This window comes from Falco punctatus, assembly GCF_963210335.1.
Source record: "Falco punctatus genome assembly, chromosome: 6".
Taxonomy (NCBI): domain Eukaryota; kingdom Metazoa; phylum Chordata; class Aves; order Falconiformes; family Falconidae; genus Falco; species Falco punctatus.
Genome location: NC_137585.1, coordinates 60118812 through 60141840, shown reverse-complemented (window position 1 = coordinate 60141840; position 23029 = coordinate 60118812). Strand labels below are relative to the sequence as shown.

Sequence of the window (23029 nt, the reverse complement as noted above, 5' to 3'; positions counted from 1 at the left end):
GTACACTAAACTTGACAAAAGGCAATATGTAATTGCACTTCAACCACTCCAGTAAGTACCTCAGTGAACGCTTGTCAGCGGCAGAGTCTACTAACAGGCTGCAAGGTGAAAGGCGGGGGCTGATGCACATGCTTTGCCTCTCTCAGCCCGACAGATTTGCCGGAGCTTGCCTGACAGTCCTACCTGTGCTGTCTTTACTTTGTGCCTGACCCTGGAATTGCATCTATAATGGATTTTCTATTTCAAAAGACCAGTTGATAACATTTGTACCAGTTTTCAAACATTTGGTCTTTAGTTGGCTGTTCCCATGGGTAAGCTACACATCTTTGATCACGTATGTGGAAAGCATCCACACCAGATTTTCAGGTAGTTTAGGAAACAAGTTATCATTTAATTGAATGTTCAAGTACACAGTGAAACCCAGCATGTCTGTCAAGTCAGGAGCTTTCAGAAACCAGAAAGACACCCTGGCTCCTCAGCTCTAGCTTGGCAACCACCTTCCATAACTTAATGCAGAGGGAAAACTGCTGTCCCCACAAGAGCACACCATCCTCTCTCAGTACAGCCTGCTGTTATACCTGGTCACATTCTTGGCCGTAGAAAAATTAAGCCAACATGTCCCAGCAATGCATCAGTGCTCTGCTTGGGTACAAGCTGTTTTCCTCCATGCAGAAGTTCTCAAGGAGGCTTCATTGCACAACAAGCTGCAGGTTATTTTTCAGCAAAAATACATCAGTATCTGACATTGTTCAGCATTTCAAATCAGTGTATTTAAATTACAAGAAAGAGACTCAAACACTCAAAATTTCCCTTTGTTACCTTCAGTCTGACATATTGCTGGACAGGCTGGTGGCCACACACAAGTCACGAGGTGGAAAGGACACCCTGAAGCACAGCACAGAAAAAGAACACATTACCTAAGTGATTAGTAGGTACAATGTATGAGGCAAAGAATCCCATTTCCATTATCCTTTGGCATGTAAACACAAAAAGATAATAGCTGATATTTTTATTTTGAAATAAGAATTCTTGTGCTGAAGGCCTTCCTAGATCATCAAAGTTAGTTCATTTCTTTCTGTGGCTTTATTTCAGCAATGGATTTGGCCTAATGAATATCATGTGCATCCCCTAATTTAGGCATTATCAAGACATGTCCTAATTTAGGCAACTTAAAATATCAACAATTATATTTTTTAATGACTTCTGCATATGTGAGGGGAGATCTCAGGCTTTCAGCAGCTGGCAGCAGGGATCCCAGCACAGCTAGGAACGAGATGTCATAACATCTGTTAATAATGTCTTAAGAGAACTAACCACACAGTGGGACATGCCTTAAAGCTTGTTCTTAATTTTTTAATACGTGTTATTAACTAGAGAATTGGGGAATCAGAGCATATTCATACATTTGTTACTTCCTCTGTCAATAGGACAAAACCAGGCCAGAATAAATTAAACATGAGCCAGCTGAAATATTAATTTAAAATAATATTCTGTATAGACACAGATCTTGCATGGTGGCAAAATATTCACAAGATTTTTTCTAATTGTCTGTGAATTTGGAATTTTGCTGAATAATTTGAACAATTAACTTTCCCATGAGGTATTACAGTTGTTTCAACCATTCACCAGTCTTCCCTTTTGGGAGGTAACTTAAGTCATCTGGTATTGATTACTGCTATTGGAACTTTAAATGGCAACAAACTTAAGCAAAAACAACCTGTACCTTGTATAAGTGCTCACAATAATGGAACAGTATTGCTGTGATTGGGAAGCCTTCAGCACAGCCTTACAAACAGCTGGTAGCTTTCTGAACATTTGCAGCCATCAAACAACATGAGCAGCACTAGCCAAGCATGAAAAGACATTTTTATTTCCACAAGCATATCACGTTATTTAGCATGCCCTAGCACAAAGAGAAAATCTCAGTAGTCATTGGAAGTCTCCACAGTGGGTCTCGAATCAGGCTCCCAGCGATAACCTCCTAATGCAGCAAAGGACCTTCCCAGGGCATGGTAGATGTCCTGCCTAATTCCAAGCCTCATAGTCAGGGGTCAGAGTTGCTTTCTCCTTCTCCAGCAGACTCACTGAGGAAGCCATGCACATGCACAGTGCTGCACACATTGCCACAAACCATCACCACACAGTTCACTGCGCAATCCAAATGCTATCGCTGCTCATGGCCTCGTCCATTTCCAGAAAGGATCTACTGCACGTCTTTAAGCCTTTACATGGGAAGGGGTTTGTGTGGATGCAATCTGCTTACAAACAAAGTCACAAGCTAGAAGATAATTTTTGTACTTTTTAAAGAACAGTCAAATGGGAAAGGTAATCACCCATCCCTTCTAGGCTTCATTTGACCTTCATCTAATGTTTTTCCATGGATGTATAACTGAGCGAGCCCAAATGCAGCCACACAGCATAAATTACGAAAACATGCATAGAAAAGATGCAGCGTGGTGAAGAATTATATGAACAAATCTGGATGACATTTAACATAAGAGTTAATGGTCATATTGTTCTTGGGTTTTACTGAAAATTACTGGTCAGTCTCTGGAAAATATGCGCTGTTAAGAGTCTGTTCAGAGTTTTTATCAAAGCTTCTTTGCAATTAGTGGCAAATTATTGTTCATTCCTCTGGAATTCCTTGAAATATGAACGCCCTGATTTCAGCCTAATACCATTCATGGCCTCACAGTCTGCAGCTCTGTGAGAAACGTGTTTTAATAATAAATGTAATAGCAAGTACTTGTGTGGCAAGCAGCAGTGATAAAACGTTAGCACCATTCAACAGCATTTTCACTGTCAAGGCACTTGACTTGCCAACCTTTAATCTTTACATCTCCCAGGGAGATGAGTGTGTGATCACTTTATCTCAGTAAATGCAGTGACAGAAGTGGCTACTGTCCCCATCCCCAGGCTGGTGGGTCAGACCCTGATAAGCAGCAGGGTCCTGCAAGCTCACTTTGGCATCACGGAGGTAGGCTTAGCTGGACGGAGGTGCCGTTCAAATGTACTGGTCTTTTCTTGTTCAAGTACTTTACAGCCCTGTGAGTTAATTATTACTCCTTTTCTGGCCAGAGTGAAGGCACACATGTGGGAGCTGCTTGCCTGGGGCCAGGGTGCTGGAGCTGAGATGGAGCCAGAGGTCTGGGGAGCCTGTCGGCCTCGTCCTCCCAGTGCTTGCAAACATCCTGCTATAAACACGGCAGCTTCTGGGCTGCTTCTCCATTGCACCTCAGAAAGGGGAAATCTTTGGCTTCCCAAATCCAATTTCTCCCACATCGTCACTCAAAGTCCCTCATGGGACTGGAAGTATGGGGACTGGCTGATGCAGCCTGGCCAAGCTCCACAGGGTGAAGGTTGTCCCTGGAGCAGTGGTGGAGTCCAACTGCAGCTCTGCTCCACCCTTGCTCCTTCCTTCCCACTGCCGTTGTTGTCAAGGATGGCAGGTAAAAGTGTGGAGGAAAGAGAGCAGAGCCACCTGGCTGGTCTTCCTTCCTAAGGGAAGTTTTCCAGCTGTGTGTCATCTGTGGGCTGTACCACTCTTTTTTTTTCCAAGGGAACACTGCAAAGTCACTTCAGTGTGAGAGAAAATTAGAATTAAACATTCCTCTACTACAGAGTTGCTCAAAATCTTGATGTAGCAGCATCAGCCCCACCTACAAACATGGTGTTGATGGGCCATTAGGGTACACTAACAGAAAAATAGATTATTATTAGCTACATCATTGAGAAAAAGGTGGCTTTAAAAGTACTACAAATTGTTGGGTTTTTTTTGTTTTTTTCACAGCCGTAAGGTATAAGGCAAAGAAGATTAACTACAAGGGAAATAGATGGAGTGGTGTCACTACCTTTATGGTTGTTCCTAACAGAATAATTGTCAGTGGCATGAACAATGGGAAAACATCGTTAAAGTGCAAAATGTTTTTAAGTAATTTATGCGGCAAAACAAACCTCTGACTTAGACAACAGCCAGAGTGAAAGCATGCAATGATTTTAGAGACAGAGCTGTTGCTAACAGTTCCTTTGAACGGATGGGATGCATACTGTTTCTTTTCCTCAAATAACAAAAAATGTTACTAATTTGATTAATGATGAACCTTCAGAAATTAAAAATGCAGCATGGAAATCTTGATTAGCAATCATTTCTACCCGAAGATAATGATTGTTAATGATTAATTAACAATTGCTTAAATGAGTTCCTGCAGCAATTGGATGAAATTATACAGGAAATTACTGTGCTATAGTACACTAGATAGATGATTCCCCTGGTGTCTATTTATAGAAGTAAATTGCACAAAGCAAGCAGCAGAACAATTATCAAAACTAATCACTCCTGGAACTTTGAATCTTCTTTACCTTTTAGCTGGGGCTGTGAAATGGACAGATAATACCCATGAAAAGCCGTATCACCAGTGGCAAGGCTTAGCACCTGGGGATGGACGCTGATCACCAGTGCCAGCCTTACAACATATGCTTTTCATGCTCCCTCATAATCTAGTTTTGAAGGAAAGTATAAAAAATTGCAGAAAGACTGTTTTCTTCAGTGACCGGTGTCACGGATTGTAATGATGGCTTTATTTCTCTTCAAGGGCTTTATCCAGCAGAGAAATGCAGACAGACAACTCCATGTGCAGCTGCGTGACCAGTGGTTTCAAGGAGCACTACAGATCTACTGGCATTCAGCTCACTGCAGGATCAGTTCTTAGTAATTTGTTTTACTTATGTGTGCTTGCAACAAAGTAAGGATGAGAACTGCTTTACATTATGTTGAAAAAAAAATTGGGGAGTGGGGAGGTGGTTTAGGGGGAAAAATGATGCAATCATCAGAAAATTATTTGAAACAGCAATGAAGTGTTAATAGTTAATCAAAAGGAGAAATGGAATACAAACCTAAAAAAATTCTCACATGCTTGTATTTTGTTTAATAAGAGAATTTATTTTTAAGTGAATGGATGATTCACATGGAAAAATATGTTCTGTGTTCAACGTCTGTGGGAGAGTACTGTTACAACATGCATAATGTGGTTTCGGAGAGAACAGTTTGGCTTTGTAATAAAGATGTGGGCTTCAGTGGTAAGAAAAGTCTACATTACTTTAAAAATCTGTCAATGTTCCAGAAATTAAACTTTCTTTAATGGAAAAATATAGCATCATTATTCCCAAGCTGTTATTACGACTTGGTCTTGTCATGCAGAGAAATCCATGGTCAGTTATCCATGCTACTGAAGCAATTGATAGTCTCTTTGAAAGATAGCATCCCATCCATTTTATAACATTATAGTAACACAGCTACAGTGTAATCATCTTCGCTTTCACAATATATGGGGGTCATAACACTGCATTGGGGAAAAACATCCACATCCTAAAACTTTCATTGCTCCTTCTGGGCTGTAAACCCCTTACCTACATCTGCTGTTGCACTTATTTTCCCTTCCCTCCTGCATCCATTTATTCAACATGGAAATCTACTGGCAAATGAGCTTCTTATGCAAGTTTCCAAAGGCAAAATCTTGTTTCATGGATACAAAGGGAAGCCCAGGTTCATTGCCTTATTCAAAACCAGTTCTGTCAATGATTGCATCTGATGGAAATGCTTGGACCTGAATTTATTCACTGTGGGGTGTTTATACATAGCACGTGAGGAAGGTACATGTGGTCCTGGGCATATATCAACATATTAATGTGAGAGAACTCCCAGTGCTTTAGGCTGAGGTGACCTGCTGAAAAGGGTAGCAGAGACACAAGTAAGATCCAGCTTCTCCATAACTCAGAACTGAACCCAGATGAGTACTGAAGAGAAAATAAATGTATCAGTTCTTTTTTTTAATAGCCTTCTCTAAGAAAAATTGTAAATGGGTGGCACATTATTTTAGTTGCTCATTTGTTTAAAACATTGCAAATGATCTGATTATCTGTAGCAGAAGTACAGTCATTGCTCATATAGTGTAACTTGGGACGATGTAAATTTCCATTCCTAGCTATGCTAATATCTGGAAACAGAGAATTTTTCAGTATTTGCAATTAAATCTAGTTACAAGTACTTAGAGGAATGGATGGATATGTTTGAAACAAATAGGTGAGCTGGAGAAAAGGAAAAAAAGAGAGAAGGAATCTGTTACTGAAAAACAGCCATCACCATATCCATCGTTCCTGCATTTCAGGTTGCCAGAGCCCAGGACAAGAGAAAATAACTTGTTTAATTCATTAAGAAGCAAAGCAAAGATGAGGCTTTATTTCTGCTCTTTGATCCTAACTTCCTGAGTAGTAATGTTTATAGCCAGAGCAAAGATGAAAATGTCCATACACCTCTCATCCAATCTGAAAAATGTAATATGTTTCATTTCCCCACAAAAATAAGATGCTAGGAAATCTTCAAGTAGGAGAAAGCTTCCATTGCCAGCTACTGTAGGAGAGTAGCTATATTCCTTCAATGCTGCTTTCCTGTTAAGAGGTATAAAGAATGCACACTTGCAATTTGGCATGACTTTGACTCAGGCTGTGGCTTTGTTCAATAAACACCACTGACCACGCCATTTTTAAAATACATATGTACACACACACACAAAAGGCAACTCATTTAATGTATATTTTTTGTAAGTAACATTCAGGGGGAAAAAATGAAACTGAAAACTCCAGAGCACTAGCAGCCACGCTAAAGGAGAAAAATGAACCTTTTAGTAATATTTACCTTAGTGACTTGTATCAGCAATCCTGATGCAGACTGAAGTAAAATCTCTGCAGCCAGCTCTAACACATGCTGCATGTAATTTGGAAAGAGCAGTATTTTGACACCTTCCTTTTGGCTAAACCTCAAATTAAGACCCAAATCCTGTGCATTACAGAACATTCCCATGTGCTATGGAGTGCTCCCGGTTGGATGCCATTTACCCCTGCTCCCAGTAATTCAAAGCCCCCTTTATGGCAGACGTTTGTGAAGATCTATTTAAGATAAAAGAAACACAGGTTCCAGTTTCCTCTTGGGTTTCATTCTAGGCCTGGGGAAATTAGAGTCAGATAGATAGAAAATGTTTCTCCTATAGACAGGAGAAATCCCAATTCCACAAAAGGAAGCTGCCCACAAGTCCCCAGACATAGGATGGCTGCACCAGATTTGGCATGTAACTGGAGAGCTTAAACTGAATGCTGTCCCTAATGATGAAGTTCATGAAAATGGCCTTAATTGGGTCCTTTGAAAATGATGAAGAATTGAGTAAAACTGATGAGCCAGCAATGACCATGGAAACAAGCCACTACAGCCACTCTGCCAAAAACAAGCAAAGTGATGAGTTGGCCAAAACACTGAATTGAAAAGAAACTAAGCCCTCTTGTACCCGCAATGCTCTTCTGTGTTAAAACCCACTCTAGCTATAGAGCAAGAAACCTGCCTTCCTGTCCAACTCCTCCCTTCCCTTTTGTCTTTCAGATTGTTTGTTTAGAACATAACATAACATAAAGCTTCACGGCTCGCTCCCTCAGTATGAGACATTCATTCCGTATATACCTCACCTTGTACAGACAAATCCTTTGATGTTAACAGCCTGTTTGAACAAATAGTATCATGAGGACTTCAGAATCTGGCCAGGAACAGCACACGTGTACCTTTCAAACCCTCACCGACAGGTTGTTCACCAGCCTGTCCCCATGAGCGAACTGCCGCACTCTTTGCGTGACCTCCCTTCTTCCCATCCAACACTTCCTGTCCTGTTATTCACTTGAATTAGAAACAAACCAAATGATATTTCTGAGATTTCAAAGCCTTGATTTCAGGATCAAGGAGTTATCTACCGGGATGGTGGAACATGTCTTCCTTCTTAGGCCTTCCAAAAGGGTGGGGGGCAGTCAGGAGCCTGTGTCTCAGCAGAACAGGGATGCAGGGGTGCTGCACGTACCTGTGCCACAGCACTATACACATCAGCTCCTTCAGCTGAGTTTTCAGGATATCAGACGCCTAAGCCTCAAGCAACCACTGATGAAAGACTACATAGTACAGCCCTACATTTTAAGGTAATAGTGAGCTGATATTTAGCCATACAAATTCTACAGACTGGTCACATGTTGGATAAAAATTTACCTTTTCCTGAAACATATTTAATCTGCAGCAGAAATTCAGAGCTCGCTCTCTTTCTTGTCCCTCTAAAAATCATTTAAACTTTTGTTTATCAGCACAGGGCAAAGCAACACACACTTGGTGCTCGCCCAAGGGCTGGAGTGGGATGCACGTGCTGCTGGAGCAACATTTCCAAACAAATGCTGTCCAACTGTCATAAATATTTCCAACAGCAGGTCTCTGTGTTCAGACTCCTCAAACACATGCTAACGCAAGCCAAAATTGTACTCAGCAAGGCTGCATTGGGACTTAAGGTAAATTTGTGGATTTGTGTTTGCTGAGTTGGGCCTTTTGCAGTGTAACTTGGTACGCAAGATGGATGAGGAGCCGCCTCCTGGAAAAAAATTATTTCTGCAGACATTTTCATATTGTTTTAAAAAGTGCTTTGAAAAAATATGGAAGTGCTTCAGCTCCAAAGGCTGAGGAGTGCAAGATATTTTATGAGCCTAAAATGCATAAATGTCCTAAGTATACCATCTCCACTGAACTCTCTAGAAAACATGCCATGGCAGGAAACTACAGAAAGGCAGTATAGTGTAATTTCTGTGCTATACATCCAAATAGGTGGCCACATCTTCCATGGAGAGCTGCAAGACCTGAGCCATGGTGTGGCAACACCAGCCTGTTCATCCCACTGACTTTGATGCCTGTGCAGGGACAGTGAAATCAGGTCCTGAGGTCACAGCCCTGTTCTGCAAAGGTACTGAGGGGAACCTACTTAAGATTCATTCAAGATGATGGGACTTAAGGTATGTCCTTAAGCATGCATTTTACTGGGGAGATTACTTCAGCCCTGATCAAAAAAACCCCCACCTTCTTGGAAACCTCTTCAATAAAAATACTGTAGATATAGAGCCCAAATCCAGAAAACTGCTGCAGACTGTAAATCAGTGGAGCCCACTGACCTCCTGAGCTGCACAGGTCTGTCCCAGCTGTGTAACAGAATGAAACCTCCGCTGGGGTCAAGTTCACAGACCAGCGCAGATGTTAGGACCCCTATGGCTCAGCAGTTAGGCTGCATGTATATATGTTCATAGAATCATAGAATGGTTTGGGTTGGAAGGGACCTCAGAGATCATCCAGTTCCAACTCCCCTGCCGTGAGCAGGGACACCTTCCAGTACACCAGGCTGCTCAAAGCCCCATCCAACCTGGCCTGGAACACTTCCAGGGATGGGGCATCCACAACTTCTCTGGGCAACCTGTTCCGGTGCCTCACCACCCTCACAGGAAAGAATTTCTTCCTAACGTCTAATCTAAACCTACGCTCTTTCAGTTTAAAGCAATTATTCTTTGTCCTATCGCTGCAGGCCCTACTAAAAAGTCTGTCACCCATCTTTCTTGTAGGCCCCCGGTAAGTGTTGAAAGGTGGCTATAAGGCCTCCCCAAAGCTATCTCCTCTCCAGGCTGAGAAACTCCAACTGTCTCAGCCTGTCTTCACAGAAGGAGTGCTCCAGCCCTCTGATCATCTTTGTGACCCTCCTCTGGACATGACAGATCCGAGTCCTTCTTATGTTGGGGTCCCAGAGCTGAGTGCAGTACTCCAGCTGGGGTCTCACGAGAGTGGAGCAGAAGGGGAGAATCACCTTCCTCAGCCTGCTGGCCACACTTCTTTTGATGCAGCCCAGGATATGGTTGGTTTTCTGAGCTGCAAGCGCATGTTGCCAGGCAATGCTGAGCTCCTCGTCCACCAGCAACCCCAAATCCTTCTCCTTGGGGCTGCTCTCAATCCATTCTCCACCCAGCCTGTATTTGTGGTTGCAACTGCCCTGACCCATTTGCAGGACTTGGTTGGACTTGGCCTTGTGGAACTTCATGAGGTTCGCATGGGCCCGCCTCTCAAGCTGGCCGCACCACACAGGTGCCTCATTAAACACAGAGGAGGCAGAGCCCTGCTCAGCTCACACACTTGGCGGGTTACTACACAGATGTAGAAACCATGATGCAAAAGGCAGCCTTCAGCCTAGCCCCTTGGGACCCTGGGTGTGGGCTGGCCTCAGGGACCTCAGTTCCTTTCCACCCAACATGTGCTTTTTGAAAATGGAGCAGAGCACCTGCTTTTCTTTCAAATCACAACTGAGAATAGATGGATGGGTAACAGCTGAGATATTAACTGCTCAGAACCCTTGCTCAGGACTCCTAGGGCACTAAGTCCCACTTTTCTGGTCAGTATCCAAGGAAGTGGGCCAGCCCAAGCTGGGACACTCCTGGCCCTACAGAGCAAGTTCAGGGAGGGAAGTGGATGGAGGAGCAGGGAGGAGCTGTGTATTTGTACTGCCCCAGAGCTGGACACCTCTGATGGGGAAGCCCTGGGCTCCCTGTTTGCCTGGGTAACTCCTAGGGTGCTCTTACAGGGAGCAGTCCCTGAGTGATGAACCAAAGCAGCCCCGGGCATTAGGAAGAGCAGGGTGGGTAACCCCTCATCCCAACAGCACGGGCTCACCCCCTCTTCTTCACCTACACCTGGAAGCCCTGCTCTTACAGGGCAGCTTGGAGCCTGGTGAGGGGGGCAGTCCTCCAGGACCACTGGCATCCTCTCTGCTGGGAAAGAGAACTAAATCTGAGTTTCTCAGGCTCTTGTCGACTGCTCTAATTGCAAGGTTATTGCACACAATAGCACCACAAGTTGCCTTCAGGGAAGCTGGCAATGGTATTCCTGCGAGAACAATCCTGCCTGTGTACTGAGCACAGCAATGGCTGTGGGCAGGAACATTTTGCTTACGATCCCAGCTGGCCTCCGGCATCCTCCACACCCCAAAGTGACATCCGTGCCAGAGCTGGGGCAGATCTCGGTCTACGTAAACACGCAGGTCCAGCAACCTTAAAATCAGGAACCAAGGAAGCTTTGCAGTCAGGTATAAACATGCTTCCCCTTTAACTGTCCAAGTCCTCTACTGTATCTGACTCCAGGTTGTACACAATGAGGTAACACATGTGGAAAAAACCCCTATGATTCAACTTCTCCAGGTGCTATGGTTTAATACAAAAATCATATCTGACATCTAGTCAACATCAGCAACAGTGACAGCTGCTGGTCTTAGACGAATGCAGGAGTGCTGACACTGCAATGTACAAATACAATATTGTATATTATCTGCACGTGTCCCCCTCCCACCCACCTGAAATTAAGCCTTCTGGGAAGGCATCCAAGAAAGAGTACACCTAATACTCAGGCCCCTTGTCTCCTGTGACAAAACCCCATAGAATGGAGCAGATTTAAGAGCAACAGAAAACCTAAAGCAAAACAAAGAAAACCCTTTTTAAGAGCTATGCTGAGTGCCAGAAGGCTAAACAAAGACTTTATCTACTCCCAAAATAACAAATTGGTCCAGTGCCATGAGTAGTCTAGCAGTTCTGGAAAGCGTATCAATGCCAACAATAACAGACACCTTCGGTCAAATATGACCCCTTTAAGGAAATTTACCATATATGACTAATTCAGACAGACAGTAGTAAATCAGAAGTCTGTTCCTCATCTATACATGAAATGATTTATAACACAGTGAAATTCTAGCATTAGAGTGGTATATTGCACAATAATTTTCTTTTGTATCTATTTATTTTTCCAACATTTCTTCTCTGAAGTATAGTTGAACTAGGGAGAAAAGAATCAAACTAAAGCACTGTTTAAATTCAACTGCAAATGTGCTGTTAAGACAAACTAAAATAACACTGAAACTTGACATGAGTTTTTTTGAAAAGGTCAGGGCCATAGGTGAGAGGTGAGGTAAGCCATTTTGTCCTCCCAGTCCACGTGAAAATAATGTGTTTGTATATACGTATGTATACATGCATGCATGTGTCTGCATGCTGTACTGACTTGTGAGCTGCTCTCAGGCAAGGAGGGCTAAAATAAGCCAGATGAAAGCCTTGGGGTGGTGGCAGCAAGAAGACTGCCGGGCAAAGGGAGAAAAAAAGGATTAGGCAACATGGTATGTCCTGCATTTTCCATATGGTGAGAGCAGGAGGAGTGGAGAGGCAATGAAAGCAAAATGAGTACCAGGAAGTGTTTGTATAAGCAAGTGAATAAGCCCTAGAAACTACTTCCATATACATTTCTGAGGTGTTTAGAGTAGAAAACACCAGGGAATAATTACATTTACACAGATTTGAATATCATATGAAGTTACAGTAGCTAAAATAAACAGCTCCAAGGACCACTGATTTTCCTCATTCAAGAAGGACTTTGTTTGGCTGCGCAAGCCAGAGCAACAAGAGCAGTGCCCTGATGGCAGCCAAGCTGTCAACGCTTCCCATTTGCAGGACTGGGCAGCCCACTGTTTCCCCAGTTATAAAAATTCATTTCAAACAACAAAGCCCTAATGATGTGCTGACCCCCCGCAAACATCCACACGCAAGCGCAGGGTCTCCATCCTCAATGCTGAAAGCCTCATTGGGCTGGCACAGAGTTTGCTTGAGCACATACAATCCCACTCCTGAGCTAGCAGCACAGTGAACGAAAGATACGGGCAAACAGACTAGAAATTGTCTGGCTGAGTGCCTTGCCAGCCTTGCACTGATTGCCTGGCTGTGAGCTGGTGGGCTGCAAGCAAGGAAAGAAACTGGTAGAATGTCCGGCACATCCAAGCCTCCAAGGTGTCCAGGCATCCTAAAGGTAACAGTTAATGGGATTTGGTGTTGTATCTGCATTACCAAAAACTGATTTGGTGCCTAACTAACTGGCCTGCCTGTCATATCGCCAAATGAGCTGTACTGAAGTACACCAGCACTTGGAGGACATTTTCCTGAAATACCAAATGGGTAAGAGCAACCCATGTGTGCTGAGAAAGGAGGCAATCTGTGCATGAGAGGTCTTCTGCTCTGTGTCCTGAACTTGGCAAGTCCTCCCTAAATGCAAAACAGCCACAGGCTGATGGAAAGTACCAGCATTCATTATCAGCAAGTATCTCACTCAATGGTTAAATCTTCATCTCTCAGCTGATTTCCCTATTGGTTTTGGCACCAGACTCCAAATGCACTGCAGGCAGTGGAATCGTCCCATTCCCTTCTCTAGTTTTTAGAGAAGACCATTGCAAGTATCACCAAACAGTAAAAATGGTGCTAACTTGCAAAGCAGATTTATTTTACCTTACATCTTTTGCAATAAACAAACAAACAAACAAACAAAATCCCCTTCTATTCTGCATAAAATGACTGGGTTTTAGAAGAGCTAATTACTTCTGATTTCTGTTAACCTTTTTGCTAGGAACATAAAATGAAAATGGAAACAGTATCCGGTTGCATGACAACAATTACATGTAAATAAATAAAAACAAATATTAGTTGTGCATTTCAGGCCCATGTAATTATTCTCAGAACATTAAAAGCTGGTTATGGAAGAATGCATACAACATCAAGGGGCCTTTTAAAGGCCTAATTCACACCAAATAACCACAGGCTGGAATCAAAACTCTTTTGTTTCTGTTGTAAAGCAAACACAAAGGTTAGGATTTGGAATGTAAAATTTATAGGAAAGCTTTTTAATGCTGGAACACCTGCTGAAATTTTTCAGTGCCTGTTATGCTTTTGCTCCATGGCTGTTTGGTGGGGTTTGGCCCGAGTTGTGCTGAGAATTTGCTGTTGGAAATACTGATGCTGTGGATCACTGCAGGAACAAGACTGAAACTGCATATGGTGAAGGACAGACGGACAGAAGGCTGCTCGCTAAATGACCAGCACCATAACAGCAACACCTAGCATTTTATTTTCAGACTAGTATGTTGACCCTTAATTAGTGACAGGATCATAGTTGCAACCAGCTATGAGGGCAATATGGCTCTCAGGAGCTAAAACTTATTGCCGCCACTCAGCTATCCCAACGTTGGCTGCTGTTATCCTCACTTTACAGGTGGGGGAAGATGGCCAAGGAAAAGGAGCGAAAGCCTGTCCAGACCTTACTGAAATCATAGGCTTCTTTAGCTGTCATTAGTGGGTTCTTGAGCCTCAGCCCTGGCTAAGACAAGGGTCTCACCTACTCTTAGGAGGATTTTGCAGCCCAGCAACACCATCAGAGCCCCACCAGCACAACGGCTGGTGGCCACAGCTGCTTTAGCACAAGGTACACCAGCCCCTGGGAGAAAGAAATGCCAAAAGACCTTTCTGCTCTCCCTTCCACTCCAAGCCACATCATGGAGCCCAAAACCAAGGCCATTATGAGCCCACAAAGCAACATGTTAAACTGCAGGGTACAAGATGCTAATTCATGTTTTTTCTATCGAGAGTGGAAAGTTTTAGGTGATTTGCACTGAACTGGTGGCGTATACTTGCACTGAGCTCAAATGTGCAGATGAAATACTAGAGAGTAAATGATGTGTGTAACTGAGGTTCAAAAATGACAGACCACTACGGCCATGTGTATACCTACATATACATATATACATACAGATATATATAGTTATATATATTTCTGACTTGAAAACCAGTCTCTGAGAAAAAAAAAAGTAAAAATTATTTTGAGTTAGAGGAATAAGCCTTTTTGGTGGTAAGGAAATTTCAATTAATGTATTGCTTATTAAATCTTTTGAACATCTGGACTGCTACAGGAAAAAAATCTTAGAACAAAAAAAATAACCAAAAATAAATCTTACTGTACAAGCAGTATCATGACTTGCAAGGAACACAGAAGATTCACATATTTCTGCATCTAGCAGCCAGTTTGGAGTTAATAAACTTCTGAGTTTTAAAATAATTTTTTTCAACCTAGTAATAAATCCTCTATCATGCTGATGCCTGCCTGCCTACCTTGTTCAGTCTTCATGTCTCAAACAGCATTAAATGCTGGCTCTTTGTCCTCATGCAGAGACCTTTTCCACTGGGACCTTGCATATTATCTTCCTACTTACCTCTGTTCCAGTTTTCCCCATTACCAATCATCTTTCTTCCCCCATTGACACATTTACCTTTTTTGCTCTCTTTGCTTCCTTTTCTCACTCTGAGCTTCACACCTTCTCTTCTGCCTGTCATGGTCTCCCCATTTACCCCTACAAGACAACCTCCAGAACATATTTTTTTTAAATAAATCCTTGTTTAATTCCTACCTTTTAGACAATCTCATCCACCTCCCCTTCAACCTCTGTTTGCATGTCTTCTCCCATTTAAATTTTTGGGTTAAGCAGGCTGCCCTTCTGACCCCCGTACATGCTGTCTCTTTTATTGGTGCAATGGATCTTTTGATTAATTTTATGGAAGAATCTACATCCCAAGGAAGACCAGAAACAACCCTGTGGTAGATGATGGCAATTTGCTGATTTTTAAAAGTTGTACAGATATTTATCTCATCTGTGCTAGAAAAGTTTACTGTTGCCCAACATCTATACAGATAAACTGACTTTGAACACAAAGCAGAATCAATAAGAAGTGTAACAGCCTCGTTTTGTAGCCTTGCTAATGAAGCGTAAAAACCAAACTGACAGCCCAACAAAGAGAAAAGAATAATTGATTTTGAATGTATTCCAAAGGTGACATTTGTAACCCAATTAAGGAAAATACTGTAACTTGTTTGGGCTTTTTCCTGACCATGGAATTTCACTTTTGTTAAAGCTGGATCTTCCTTTCTGAGTGATAAAATATGTGTAGGACTCTTTTCCACTGTTGCATTGCTTTTTTACATCTGCATTTCTCAGCAAAAGAGATCTGTATTTTACAGGCACTGCTCTACCTTAGCAGGACAGTGTGTATGCTGTTACAGAGTGTGCATTAGGTGATGATGGCCATCATAATTTGAATGCAGCACTAAAGATAATGAATAAGCCAAGCGCTGAAAGCTGACCATCAGCACCATACAGAAGAGGTTCTGATACCCTGTAGCCTCCTAGTGCTTCTGTATTTATGTCAAGAAAAAGGGATTATTGCCAAGACTCTGTGGTGTGCAATAGCTAGCCAATGTGATCTTCTTAGGCTCGGCTTGTTTTCACTCACTGTGTGTGGAAGGGGGTCATAAATTACTATCCAAAGTAACCACAGAAAAGCAGAGTGCCTTACAATGATTTGTTGCTGATGGTGTAGTTATATGATCAGCCAAAGCCAGCATTGCTAATAGAAATTATTTTTCCAGATAGTTTTAACTGGGAGCTGTTGCGCACCCTGATTAATGCTGTGGCCAAAGAGAGGGACAGAGCACAGATGGAGATGTGAGTAGAAAAAAGCAGTGTGGCCAAGGGACCAGGGGAGCACCCATGCTGGTGCTGGCTGATGGGTATCTCTACCGATTGTGGAAGGCAGGATCCAAGATGAGAAGTTTCTGCTGGGCAACTCACATCAGCTGCTCACTGTGCACTACGATGGCCTTTATGTTAACACAATCAGAGACATCTCCAAGCACACAGCCTTGACATGCTCTCCTTGCCGAAATCTTGGCATATAACCAGCATTTCCATGGTACTATTACCTGGTTTTACTGGTTCAAATAATTCTTTACTGATAGAGGTAATTAAAATACTCCAACCAGTGACGATAACTGCATTAATTAATGATCAGCATCAGCTGATTTAACTCATAAGGTGTTCTTTAATCCTCAGATGGCACTGAGGTGAGCAGTTCAGCTTCCCAAAACACGTTGGAAAATGCAGATGCGAGGTGTTACTGTTGTATCACACAGCCGCTGACATGAATTCTGCACACCAGGGATATGTCAGAGGCTGGAACGGGTCCATCCAGAGCTAAAGGAAACCCACTTTGGTGGCAGAAGCAAATGCTGCCTCACCTGTAGCCGGTATCCACTGGAGAAAGCCACCACACTAATCCAATGCTGCTGCCAGTTCACGGCGGGGGGTCAGACTGACAACTGCTACGAACCACACCAGAAGCTCTGCAAGCTGGGAATAGCTCACAGCCATGGATCTCCCTTGGCAAGCTGCCTGCAGCCAGGACACCCTTGCTTTTGGGCAGAGCCTGCTGCAGATGCTTGGTTTCCATGCAGAGCTAAAAAAGGTGGCTGGCTCTTGTTGCTGCTGCCATATCCAGTCTTAGGAGCACCACTAAGGTGGTGCCCGGTGCCACCTATTCCCCTTCAATGGGCTGCTGCTGAAGCATAATCATGTTTATGGAGAGTGCTGTCTAACTCCCACCAAGAGACTCCACACTGGATGAGGTACACCCACCCTTCCTTCTCCTTGTCTACATCTGGAAACAGAGACTTCATAGCATGCTCACACACTCCCCAGTGACAATGTGTTTGTCATTGGCAATACAGTCGGTGGCAGAGTAGGAGTCCGATGCTCATTCTGTGTTCAGATGAGAACAGGAACAATATGCAATCCCACTGAGCCCCTCTGCAGAGAGGGTAATTAAAACACCACTGGCTGCAAGGAGACATGCTAGAAGCTACAGCCCAACCACACTCAATAGCTCATTCCCCTTGAGGCTGGGTAGGTTTCCTGCCAAAACTTCCACTCCCTCTCCCCAGAGCTGATGTTCCTAGCCTGGGAAAGGTGAAGCATCATTGCAATTTAGCAGGTTGTGCTGCCAGGGGGGACACGCCAAAGTCACATTTTGTAGCAATGGTTTCCAGCAGGCGTTGGCACGTTGCTGTATTTACTGCTGATCCCCCTCTAGCTGTTTCTGTGGAGTCTGAAATGCTTTTCCTTTGATGTAAGGATGCAGGAAACTTAATGCAATGGCAGCACGATGCAACTTGGAAAGCATCCACCCTCTTCTTTCTCACAACAGCTAGCAGGGAGCCCTGGATCCAGACTGCCGGTGGCTCTGATGAAGGGTGCTCACTGGTGATGGAACAGCCTGAAGCAGTGCTCCTTGGTAGGCAGGCAGGCAACAGCACAATCACCATCCTGCCCTGGCACAACTCACCTCTGAGCTTCCCCTTCTTATGAGGACAAGAAGCTACACACAGCAGTATGGGGGTGGTGGAGAAGGGTTTAGGGTCCCAACTGTTACTGGGAAAGGGGCTGAAGGGGTGGGGGGGAAGGGGAAAAAATCACGTGGACTCTTTTTTTAGCCCAACCACTGCTTTTTGCCATTACGGATTTAGTGAGGCTGCCATCTGCTATGTGGGTAATGTCTTCCCACCAATTCCCATAGCAGCCTGATGAAGCTGGGAAGAGTTCCGAAAACAGCAAAGTCAGACCATTTAAACTTGCTATCCCCTGTGTCTGCTATCTAATATTAAATACATTTCCCTGCCCTTCTCAAAAATCAGCAATGGTTATTGGAACAAGCTGTGTGGGTCCTTGAATTTTGTCCCACATTAATGAAATCCCGTCAGTCAGCCACAAAGCTCGTACATAGCTGAGATTACTGAAGCTCTTGCCTGCAGGTTCTTCCATGGCACGATGTGAGGGATAATCTGGCATTGTGAATGTATGGTGAATAAATCGAGTTTTATTAAAGAAATCAATACTTTTGGCCTAAATTATGCCTCCTGCTAGGGAGGTAACATTATCACTAGTCCAGGTATTAGTATTCTGCTGAGCTGGCACCTGAAATAGAGCTCATGCTTTGCTAGGCTTTTCAGAAACTTCCATTCAAAACCTCAGAACACGAATATAGTAACTTCAGTGTTTTCCTGGGTTTTTACAGTGCCGCTCCCTAACAACACCAACACCAGCAGCCTACACTGTGCTTTATCTTTCTAAATGTGTTTAAGATTACTGTGTGTTTCTTTCATTTTTACGGGGTTTAGAGAAAACTCACATCAGACTGAAGCGTTGCATGCAAGACCCTAGGAATGAATGGGAGCTCTCTGCAGGAGTCCAGATCCATCTCCCCAGTGGACCAGGAACACGCTGGGTCCACAAATCTTTGCTGAGCTGGAGAGGGGTCTGAGAGCCTCTGAGTCACAACCCACTGCTTGGTCTCCTTAAAATCCCACTAGTACCCATACTTTCAACAGTGGGCAGCTCCACAGCTGCCTCCATTTTTGCTCAGAGCCCCTAAAGCAAAGCCCACAGGGAAGTGGGACCCTGGAAGACAGATACTGCTCTGCACCTCGGCCCAACTGAGGCACGTTTGGGGCACGCCAGGCACGGGAGGGCTTGCACATCCCCATCTCCCAAATAATTTGTTATTTGCAGCATTGACCTTGGCCACATGAAAACCAGGTTTAAATCCTTGGGCTGCAGCAGGGGTTTGAGCCGCGCCTCCTATGTGGCGGGAGACAGCCCTGGCTGTCAGGAGGCCATTGGATGTGGTGGGTGGCTCCCCCTCAGCCTCTCCCCACGGTACTGTTATACTGGGAGAAATAACCTGGATGCAAGGGGAGGGGACCAAATGCTCTACAGCAGGCATGTGGTCAATGCCCAGCACCCTGCCTCCTCTGCACCCCTCCGCCAGCTGACCAAACCAGCAAGGGTGGGAAAATGGCTCTGCTGCTGTTCCCAGACAGGACCTTTCCAGCCCTAACTTCTGGAGAAAGGGAACTCCGTCAGCAGTGGGAAGTGGTTGCTCAGCATCCCAAACAGCAAGGGGTGCTCACCTCCCCATCAGACCAGACCCTGAGCATTGTGTTATGGCCATCCCTAGGGATGAAGGATGGAGTGTGGCAAGGCATGGCACTCTCCTGGCATGTCTGCACAACTGTGCTTCCCCGCTCAGAAGTAATCTGGGTGATTTACTGACCTCATATCACACTGGGATACGTGGTAGAGCTAGCCTAAGCAGTGATGCAACCTGGTGATGCTCAATCTCCCTGTGCAACCCTTTTTGTGAATAACATTAGATCTTTTAAGTGCTTAAGGTGGGATCAAGAGTTCCTCAGTGTGGGAAACACCTGGGATGCTGCAAAAGCTTAATATTTTCGCGGATATGTGTTGAAGCACACACTCCCTTGGCCATGATTTAGAACAAAGCAAAGTCTTTAAATTTAAAGTTTAAATTTTCTTTGTTTCTTAGTTTTAAAATTTCAATTGCAGAGAACTCTTCAGTATCAGTCCCTATACCTTAGGAATCAAATATCATGAGGTATAGTATTAAAAAATGAGCATTCTAAAAAAAGGAAGATCTGGATAGATTTTGAATAAGGTCACAAATCTGACTATTGCTTTCTATGTTGAGAAGCATCACTGATATAAAGACATAGGTCAACAAAGATGAAAATACTTACAGGTTTCAATTATGCTAGCTTAGATCATGTTGTTCATTAGACAGCCAAACAGCTACTTCTTATAATCACTAGGCAAATGAAAATTTTGTAAATAATTTTACCCTAGAATTAAAATTTCCTAGAAATAAAATAATTTATAAATATGATCAATGACGAAGAAATCAATGAGCTTGGAAAGCACAGTCTTCTCATACTGAAGGTCTCTGAGATCTGTACTTTGGATTTAAACAGCGGATTCAAAAAAAATCACAGCTCTGGTAATCTCTAGAATTGTCACTCTATTTTCATTGATTTGAATGAATTAATTAAATTTCATTGATCTATCATTGTTCTATTTATGGTAGAATAAATGTATAGCACTCTTGCGATGCATGAATGTTTAGATAAAGATATTAGCTAAACACATTCCCTTCTAGGATAAGGCAAATCCGGGTATAATTGACCATGAATTAATTTTTCACTAGCTGATATTGCATAGAGCTCACTTGAAAATCCCTTTTACTAGAGGCAAGTTTGGGGGTTGGCCAGTGAGAAATTAACCAAGGTACTACATGAACCACTGCATGGTAGCCGACTTTGAAGTTTGTTAAATGATAAGCTCTGATGCTAGCTGTAAACCATCTTTTGTAATAGGAAAATTAGCTAAATTGTGCTCTTTCAAGAACACAATTAAGGGAGCTCTATCAGTAGCAGCAGTATTTGGATAAAACTAGGTCTGACAAAAATTATATCAGAATATGACTAAATCCCCTGCAAAGTAAAATCTGGACTATCTAGAATAAACTTTCATAAAATAATAGCAAGGATTACCAGCAGAGCAAGCAGATTGACTCTGCCGTAAGCAGACGTGTGGGACCATGCTTACAAGATCAAATGAGGATATGATAATCCCAGGTGAGTGGAAGGTATTTAGTGGATGTAAAAGGCCTGAGGACACTGATGTACGACAAGTCTTTTGAGAAGTAACTAGGTCAGACAAGCTGCTGATTTACTCAGCTCCTCAAAGCACGGAAAACAACTGTTACATAAAATTATGGCATAGATAAACCCTTGAGAATTTTGTTCTGAGGTGATAAATGTGCTTGGGGTCAATTTCACAAGTGAAGGGAGAACTGGTTTTGTGTAGAGCCTGCTTTCCCATGGCCAAGGAAGCAGAAGAAAACAGAGGCACACTCCTCCACTCACAGAGCTGTAGAAATCAAGAGAGGAAATGAATGGGAGCTGTTAATACAGTTGAATGCTGTTTCTCAGAAACAAACTGTCCTAATTATAAGCTGCTGAGCTCAAAATGGTAGAAACCAGACAAAAAACTGGCAGGCTGCAGGAGCCCAGCTCCTCTCAGGGACCTGGCGTGGTGGTTAGTTGGGAGCTCCTCCCTAGGCCGGTGAGAAGAGGCAACATCTGAGACTTTGGGCAAGTGAGTCGAAAAGCGGAATTTACGGCAGGTGTTAGGCAGGAACACGGGGAGGGATGGGGTCGTGTCAAGAGAATGGTGAGGAGGGTTAAGGGGGCAGTGGGGCTGCTTGGGCAACGGGAGGGATGCTCAGGGTAAGAGTGAAGGAGTGCAGGACAGCAAGGAGGAATGCGGCAGGGTAGGATGCAGGCTTTATCTTTAAAAATTTCTGAACTATGCCCTCAGGAGAGAGAGACAGAAAAGAGATCTTCTGAGAAGAGAAAATATGTATGTTTATATATAAAATAAGTATGTGTTTATAGATAATAAATATACAATACTAAAATGTATTGATAGAAATAGTACTTATCAATAGAAATAAAGTAGATGGTGAAAGTTTTCGTTCTTGCTTTTGTTTTCCTTTATTACAAGGCATTATTCCCGAGTGTCACAGTAATGTGTTCCTTAATATCGTTCCAATAGTAATGGACTTACCAACATACTTATGTCTATCTCTCCTAGTTACCCTGCTTCTGACAGACTGGTTAATTATTAGACATGAGAAAATTAATTCTTGGATGTCAGACTGTCTTTTAGCTCACTTAGCAGTGCCTCACCGCTGAAGAGTGTTTTATTTCATGCCAGCATGGCCCCTTACTCACAGCGAGAATTTCCTTTCTTTGAGTGTGGTCAGATCTCGCTAGAACTGCAATGCTACTCTCTTCCCTTTGGGAATGTTGCTGTTTATTTTTTATAGTCTGTAGGAAATGTTATCAAAAGGGAAAATCTAATAGCTTTGGAGACTACCTGAGGAGACATGGTAAATAACTTAGCATCATCACATGCAGTTCCCAGCAGGGCTGGGAGCAGGACAGGTTGGGCAAGAGAGCACAGGCATTTCGCATAGCAAGCGGAGTCAGCCTGCTCTGACTCACATGCCTCTTACCTGTCTGACTTGGAGAGATCCTCTCCCTTCCTGTAACCTCCAAGCTGTGAAACAACAGTCGCTAATACTTCTGCTTCTCGTTGTGCTCCCTCCCCTCAAAACCTAGACCAAAATTTTTGCTACAGTACGTGAGGTCAGGCTCTTGGTCTTGCTCGTAGTGAACACCACCTCGTTCCACAGGGATTGATCCTGGCTTTGCCTGTGGAGCAGGGCTCCGAGCCGTGCGTAAATTGTGCACAACCTGGTCAGTCACAGTTCATTGCAAATGAAAAAAGAAAATCATAAATGGGAAGGAAAAAATCTCAGCGGGTTGTGGCTGCCAGCATGCGGGCTGCAGCACGCTGAAAGTACATTTTACGGGAGAAGACAGCTTATCTTTCTCATCGCATGCCTGACGGGGAGGTCGCTTTTAATCTTGCGGTACAGGCGATTTGCCCCCACATACTGGCCACTGGACAACATGGTTGCATGCCACCCATGCTAGCAGTCCTGTGGGACCCGTTTTACGCCTGACCTGCAGCCAGAC

General features: G+C 43.5%; 1 long non-coding RNA gene across 1 annotated transcript in view; it reads right to left on the bottom strand.

Annotated features, from left to right (window-relative positions):
• The window catches only part of LOC308065880, a 50260-nt gene extending 28679 nt beyond the window's left edge, over window positions 1-21581 (bottom strand). The window contains exon 1 of the long non-coding RNA XR_013928957.1: window positions 820-21581. This is a non-coding gene — a long non-coding RNA (uncharacterized lncRNA). The remainder of the gene's footprint in view (window positions 1-819) is intronic.
• Between the last annotated feature and the right edge of the window lie 1448 nt (window positions 21582-23029).